Genomic DNA, 8774 nt, shown 5'->3' on the forward strand with positions numbered 1-8774 from the left:
TTTAAATTCCCTGGATCTCACACTCTCCTTACATTTAAGAACAATCCCTAGATGAGCCCTATGGGTCTAGATATGTGCCTTGGCGGTTTCTTTAAACTACCGTGTAATATAATCGTTTTGGTGCTATTAGAATAAACTATTATGTATGCAAATCTTCACTATGAAATATATGGCAATTTGTATGACACTACTGTGTGTTTCTGTAATTTAGGATTATTTTATTCTTGAATAATTTTTTTGACATACTACAGTCAATCCATGGTATTCACAGGGGATAGGGATCACAAACACCTGTGAATAGCTAAAATCCATAAAAATTGACATCTCTAAAAAATACTTATAACTGGCTATTTAAATACTTCAAAAACCAGATCCCACCTCTAAAAAAATTTATAACTGCTTCCACCCTCATCCTACAGAGAATATCTGCTTACCTACTTTAATAGTTCAAAAACCAAATCTATATCTTTTTGCAAATAAACCAGTGCCAAGTTTTCCGCAGAAAAAATCTGCAAATAGGTGAAGCCTAGAATCAGGAACCACAAATAGGTGGGGGTCAACTGTAATGCGCAGGCAGTAGTAAAATTTGCCAGGAACCCCTTAACTACATCAGCAGTAGTAAAATTTGTAAGGAACCTTAACTACATAAAACCCTTTGTGTACCGTTAGATTTTTCTGCACTAGTTTGAGCCATGTAGCTCTAGCTTTCAGAGGTTCCTTAATATATCCAAAATTCATATGCAGTAGTTGTAATAGAATTATGTAAGCAACAAAAACCAAATTAAACCTTCAAAACTTCTATTTTAGTGCATGAATTCATATGTATGGTTTAACTTCATACTGGTTGTCCAGTGCTTTTGAAGTTATTTAAAACAGCTGTACATTCATTTAAAACAACTGTACATCTTTTGAAATTATAGAGTTATACAAAACAACTGTAATTTCTGATGTAAGATGTATCTTGTAGTTTCATTTATTTTTTTCTCCAGTGTTCCTCCACACAGTTCACTGGTTAGATTTATGTGCTGGGTTATATAGGTGTATTTGATCTGTTAAACTAGACCTTAGAATTTTACCTTCATATGAATAAATCTGAAAAAATTTAAAGCATTAGTTGTTAATAACCGTCCCTATTAATCTTATTTTGTATTTCCAACTGTTTTGTCCAAGCTCTCAAAATGAAGCAAAATATGTATGGTTTCTTAGTTTCTGATGTAACTCGATGTAGCAAATATATTTCATAAGTAATGTACACTTCAAATTCATATCATATCAGTACATAAACTGTATAGGTCTTTCAGGCAAGCCATAACAGGGTCTCTAGAAATGAGAGACTGTAGTCCTGTTAAAATACTTTTTACTAAAAGCAGGCATTAAAAATAAACAGTTTTGATGTAGGAAAAACCAATGTGTCCATACACAAAAAGCTTTAGTTTTTATCGTGCAGGATAATTTTTCAAAAGCACAGCTGGACTGGTTTAAAAATAGAACAAGGTTGGTGGCTCAAGTCAGCCAATGGGGGGGAGAGTGGAGGCTGAGCCTCAATTTTTTTCCTTATTGCAAGATGCTCAGTTGCTTAATTTAATCTCTCAAACAGTCTTCAAGCAAGACGAGCACTCCCCTCTTTCAAGAAGCCGGTTGTTTATGCACTTCATGATCATCTACGGGTTGGCATTTCTGGTTATCACTTTTTGTTGTGTTTATATGGTATTGTCTATAATTGTATTTCAATCATACAAACCCAAGAATCATCAAAGCTTAATGCCAAGTCCCCAGAAGAAATGTTCTGGGATTGGTAACAACCCATGTATGCATTATCTAGCCTCTTTACTGTTCTCATTCAACTTGCAGTATATTTAGATTTCGTTTGTTTGCCGTGTAAGTAGCCCTTGTTCAGTGTCATGATTGGTCCCTGGAGCAGTGGATATGTTTTGGTAAGAAGCAGCAGCACAAAAGGAAGCCAGCCAAGGCATTATGGGAAGACTTCATGCCTCCAATGGCATTATATGCAGATTTTCCTTCCTCTTTCTCTCCACCATGAGAATTGCCTCTTGTTTTCTATTCTCAGGAAGAATTTACCCCTTCTCGTTCTATTGCTTTGTCTCTGGATAGTCCAAGGGGCAGTTTGAGTGACCACATGTTAGATGCAGCTGCTTCTATTCTTTTAGAGTGAAGCAGCTCACCCTTCTGTTGTTTCAAGGATAGATGCAGAGAAGCTCAAGGAGTGCTGGTCTTCCCTAATCTATCAGGGAAGCCCCAACTAGGTGGCCTATTGTCTCGCCTCTTGTCTTTCAGTCTCCCAGAGTCTACCGCCATGGTAGGCTCTACACCTACAGTGGCCATGACTTCTGCTGGCTTAACCACAGTCACGACATCTAAGGCCTACACTGTACTTTTATTGACCCTTCCACTTTCTTCGGTTATCATTCCTAAACCTGCTGTTTCTTCTTCCTAACCTCTTTGTTCAAGTGCTCTGGTTTGTTTGTTTGTGTGGTGTTTTTATGTTGCATGGAACCGGTGGTTATTCAGCAATGGGCTTTACATGACTTCCCCCGAACCACGTCGAGAGTGAACTTCTATCACCACCTCAGTGGCCACGAGTTCGATTCTCGGGCATTCCATTGAGGTATTAGAGATGTGTATTTCTAGTGATGGAAGTTCACTCTCGACGTGGTTCAGAAGTCACGTAAAGCCGTTGGTCCCGTTGCTGAATAACCACTGTTCCATGCAACATAAAAACACCAAACAAACAAACTACATCAGGACCAAGCAGTTCTGAAATATCCCGGCCCACTAACCCATCTCTTTGCCATGCTGCAGCATAACTACAGCAGTGTAATAACGTGTGTTCCATAGTAAGGGGAAAGTCACTGTATACAGACTAGTGTAGTTCCCCCATCTAAAAGGAATTTGTGGGTCAATTGAGTACTATGGCCAATTCTCAGATGGCACAGTACAATTTCTACCCTTCAACTTTTGTGGGAAACTAGATGGACATGTTCAATACTTTGTCTGATCTTCCTGTACTTCTTATTGTTGGCCAGAAGGGGAGAAGACCAACATGCTTGCCATTTATTTCTTATATATGAACGAATAGTCCATTTCATATTGGCAGCAGGAATATGGTTGAATAGAATGTCATCTTTAGTAATGACAATGTCTAGCTTCACGGTCAACAAGTTCGTTATCTACAACTTGGAGCACTGTATTGCCTTAACAGGTTTTGGTTTTTAATAGACACATTGTCAACTGCAGCATTAATTTTTACATGAAAAGGGTTGGATGCTCTAGTGTTTGCAAACTGGTGTAAATCTTTAGGTTAAGAATGGATGCTGCACAGTTTTCATGGGAACCTCTTAATTTGAACATACACCGCAGTCTCAGTTCCTCTTGACATAAATCTAGAGAGAGTTCTTCAGTGTCAGTATATAAGCTTTCAACGGGTAATGTCTTAGACGCACTAGATCATATTCTTAGACCAAACATGATGAAACTACATCCAACTCCTTAAGTTTCCCTGCACTTGCTGAAGAGTAGACTTGGCAACCATACTCAAGCTCAGATTTACATAAAAAGTCATATACTAACCATAAAAGTGACCTCTCATCAGTACCCCAGTTAAAACCTGAGAGTACTTTTAAAATATTAAGGGATTTCTTTACTTAATATTCAAGGAGTCAATACAACTAGCTCATGTTAGCTTATCAAAAATCATCGCCCTAAAAACTTCACCTCCTCTTGATATGGTATTAGTACATATGCCTTTCAACTTAATATTTGGGATGGCTTTCTTTCGAGTACTTCTAGTAAAACAAACTGCCAATTATGGAAGGGGAGAATCGAAAGCCATTGTCATCAGCCCAAATGTTGATTGCATAAACTGACTTTTGCTAAGAAATTACATGCTGCAATCGCATCACAACTAATGACATATAGGAGTACCTTAAGATATGAAATTAATCCGTTTAGAGGTGCCCTTCGTATCATGAGGTTTTCGTATCTTGGACCACATTTTACATGTAAAATGGCTACTAATCCGTTCCAAGCCCTCCAAAAACACCCAGTAAATTTCATAATAAAGCTAATTGGCCTATACATAAACAATGAAATACTACAACAATTTGGACCATTCAATACCTAAATTAATAACAAAAGGCAAAATAACCTGTAAATAAAGTGTATTAGTGTACATGGTATACAAGAAATACTGTACGTAAAATGTGGAAGCTTACCTTTCGAGTGAGGCTATCTCTGAAAGTGGCGGCAGAGGAGGAGGAGGACAAACGATTGCACTTTATGAAAAGCGGCTAGACATCCTTAATTTCTGCTGTTTTTTTCTTTTTTTGATTTTTGACTTTTTTTTTTTTTTTTTTTTTTTTACTTTTTTTTTTTTTTACTTTACGTAGGTTTTTTTTTTTTTTTTTTTTTTTTTTTTTACAGAATTTCAACTTCATCACCACTTTCAACTTTCTGTTTTTTTATCACTTGGTTCTTATCCTTTTTGCTTACAACTTTGTTTTTTATCACTTGGTTCTTCCTTTTTGCTTACTCCTGCTAATGCTAAAGGCCTCTTTAAAAAATAACGATCCAAGGAAGATTGCTTCTGCCTACTTTTCACAATGTTCCTGAAACGACTCGGGTAAACATCATCGAACTGCGCAAGCATACGACCTGTCTTTTTTTCTATAAATGCGTAGTGTTCATTAACAGCTGCCCGTCTTGATAATTATCTACTAATTGTTGCACCTCATGACTCTGTTGGCCCTGGTGTCCATCAAAACCCCGTTCAACCAAAAGCTCTCTCTGCAACTGATTTGGGTACTGAATGTTTGGCTGCTGACCTTCAACATAAACTGAAGTGCCTTGATTATACTGGTATGCATGTTGTAAATGATTGGTCAACACCCTCTGTTCAGCAGGGAGTGGAGATTCTACCAACCTTGCAAAGTTTCCAGTTATCCCATGAGAGAGACCTTGATCACTTATCCCATGTGAGAGATCTTGGTCACTTATCCCACGAGAGAGATCTTGGTCAATCATATCATATATGTCGTCACTCAAGAGGTGCTCTTCTTTTTCCATTTTCTGTGAAAAGATATGAGAAATTTTTTTTTTAAATACACATTGACGATCCCGAAACGAATACCGCGTGTGTACTATAACAATGCAGGTACCGAGTGGCTGAGGCACACCACCACGTACATAGATGCATGATGGGAGGGACGCTGGCCAATAGCAGAGAAGGATCTCAGGAATCAATGGGAGAGCAGGAGGATGGCGGCGAGTCTACTAAGTTGGCGGCACGCGAGTTTCAAAATTGTTATCGGTGGTTTGGGCGAATCTCTTACTTTACAGAAACCTTTCGTATCTTGAAAACTTTTCGTATGTAGAGCCGTTAAATTTTTCGTATTAGTTTTCGTATCTCGAGTTTTTCGTAAGTTGAGCCTTTCATATCTCGAGGTACCACTGTATATAGCAAGTTCATTTACAATAAAGATCCCTTTACTGCAGATGAGACACCTTCAACAATGCTGTTTATAGCCACAGCAAATAAGGTGACAATACACTGCTTGTGGGATGCCTTCCTCTAGCTCAAAAGCATTAGACAGTGTATTTCTAACTTTACTATATACGTACCTATCACTTAGAAACAAGATGATGAAATTAACATATTACCTTGTATTCCGATGTCATGAAGCCACTTAATAATACAGTAAGTCCTCGGGTTACGCCTGTCTCGACTTACGAGGTTTCATAGTTACGAACGCGCCCCCATATATAAAAAAATAATACTATGCGTCGTTCCGTCTTATGCGGTTTAGCGTCATAAGCGATGTAAACAAACGCGAACTAGTTCCGGGCGCACGGCGGAAGAATATCGCTTTGTGGGGGAGAGGACGGCGTCGCTTCGCTACGCTCATTCCTCGCCCATACGCCATATTGGTTGTTTACACTGCTCTCTCCCTCGTGTTGTATCGTTTTTGTAACTTTTTGCTCTTTGTTATGGCTCCCAAGCCCAAGGCGGACTCTTCTGATGGTAGTGCATCGAAGAAAAGAAAGGCCATCACCATGGAAATTAAAGTGGACATTATAAAGCGATCTGAGAAGGGAGAAACGCCAATAAACATTGGCCGCTCGCTTGGCCTTAGCCGTTCGACCGTTGCTACCATTATCAAAGATAAAGAGCGCATCGTTGAACATGTGAAAGGATCTGCTCCTATGAAAGCGACAGTGATAACTAAGCAGCGTAGTGGTCTAATAATTGAAATGGAAAGGTTATTGGTGCTTTGGTTGGAAGACCATCAATGGCGTATCCCAGTCAGCCTTATGGTGATTTAGGAGAAGGGCGGAAAGATTGTTTGAAGCGTTAAAAAAAGAAAAGGGGGAGGAAGTGAAAGTGAAGAGTTGTGGCTAGTAGGGGTTGGTTTATGCGATTTAAGGCTCGGGCCAATTACCATAACCTTAAAGTGCAAGGTGAAGCTGCTAGTGGGGATGAGAAAGCAGCGAGTGAATTTCCTAAAGCGTTGTCTGAGATAATAAAGGAGGGGGGTTATTCTGCTCAGCAAGTGTTTAAAACGTGGACGAGACAGGTTTGTTTTGGAAGCGTATGCCTAACCGCACTTACATCGCCAAGGAGGAGAAGTCAGCACCCGGTCATAAAGCCAGCAAGGAGAGGCTAACTTTACTTCTTGGGGGTAATGCAGCTGGCGACTTCAAACTGAAGCCCTTGTTGGTGTATCAGGCTGAAAATCCAAGGGCACTCAAGGGCATTTGGAAGGGTCAACTACCATTAGAATTTGGAAGTCCCAACAAGAAAAGGCATGGGTGACACTTGGCAGTGTTTGAGGACTGGGTTCGTAACAACATTTTGTTCCAAGTTTGGAGGGCGGTTATTGCGCCTCCAAGGGTATCCCCTTTAAGGTGTTGCTAGTGCTGGACAACTGCCCCTGGACACCCTGCCCAGCTGGGAGACTTCAACCCTAATGTCAAGGTGGTTTACCTTCCACCTAATACCACGGCCCTTTTACAGCCTATGGACCAAGGAGTGATTGCTTCGTTCAAGGCCTACTACCTACGAAGGACAAATTGCTATGGCTTTACAGGCAACTGAAACCAAGAAGGACTTGACTCTGAAGGACTTTTGGAAATCCTACATCATCCTTGATGCTGTAAAGAACATTGCTGATTCCTGGGAGGAGGTTAAGCAAACAAACATGAATGGTGTCTGGAAGAAAATTTGTCCTCAATTTGTGAATGATTTCCATGGGTTTGAGGACAGTTCAGCAAGTTGTCAAGAACGTTGTTGCCCTGAGTAAGGAAATCAATTTGGAGATGGAGGTTGATGATGTTACAAAGCTGCTGGAGTCTCATGGCGAGGAGTTATCTGCTGAGGACCTGATACAACTGGAGAAGCAGATGATAGAGGAAGAAGAAGAAGCACCCACCCCAGAGCCTAAGGCTTTCACAAGGCAGGACTTGGCAAGGAGGTTTTGCAGAGTTGCAGCAAGCGTTGGCAACTTTTGAGGCTCAGGATCCCAACTTGGACAGGTTCACTAGGGTTTCCAGAGGCATCATGGATTTGATGCAGTGTTACAAGGAGATCTTGGATGAAAAGAGGTTGCTCTCTGTGCAAACCAGTGGGGAACATGGCAGTGGCATGGAGCCACTAGTAGTAGATGTTATGTGGGTGAGATATCTACTCCCCTTCTCCCTTCAAGTTTCCTCCTTCCCTCTCCAGCTCTCCATTCCATCAAAGAACCTGGCTCTCCATTCTATCAAAGACCTATGTCCAGGGATTGCTGAAGGATCTGGCTTTCCAAGAGGAAGTGAAGTTAATGATGAAAAAAAGGAACTGTGGAAGTTGTGAAGGATGATCCCCAGGGTTTCTACAGCCAGATCTTTCTGGTACAAAAGACATTAGGGACTTGGAAACTGTCTTAATCAGAAAGACTGTTCGAGATGGAAACATGGCAACATTTCGCACAGTTCTAGCAGCCATCAAGAAGTCCGACTTCATGCTAATGATAGATCTGAAGGATGCATATTTCCAGATATCGTCATCTCGCAAGTTCCTTCACTTCACTCTGGGAGAGACAGTATAATAGTTCAAGGAGTTTTGCTTCTGCCTCTCTACTGCCCTACAGGTGTTCACGAGTGTGTGTCTACTGACCTCGATGGGCTTATTCACAAGGGATCAGAGTCTTGTGATATCTCAAAGACTGGCTGGTCCTGGAGAGTTCTCAAGTTAATTCAGGATAGAGATCATCTACTCAAATTTTGTCACAGCTTGGGGATAGTGATGAATTTGGAGAAGTCAAATCTTACGCCCATCAAAGAACATGTACCTGGGCTTGCTAATAAACACTGTGCAGCAAGGGTCTTTCCATCAGATGCATGCATTGACAAATTCAAGACCACTGTTGAGTCCCTCCTTTTCAAACAAACACCCAGCACATCAGTGACAAATCATTGTGGGTAGACTGTCGTCCCTGGAGAAGCTTGTTCCGCACAGAACGTCTCCACCTTTGATCCCTTCAAAGGAGACTGAAAGAGTTCTGGTCCCCATCGAAGGAGTGTCCCTTCATGCTCCCCCTCTGGAGATAAGTATTTCTATTCTCAGATGCATCAAACGTGGGTTAGGGCGCACACATGGAAGATCATCTGACTTCAGGTGTGTGAATATAAGGCACTCGGTGGTTTTTATGTCCGACAATACCATGGTGGTGGCATATGTAAAACAAACGGGGGATTATTCTGCCATCAACTTCACAATT

This window comes from Macrobrachium nipponense, chromosome 6 (assembly GCF_015104395.2).
Source record: "Macrobrachium nipponense isolate FS-2020 chromosome 6, ASM1510439v2, whole genome shotgun sequence".
NCBI classification, from domain to species: Eukaryota; Metazoa; Arthropoda; class Malacostraca; order Decapoda; family Palaemonidae; genus Macrobrachium; species Macrobrachium nipponense.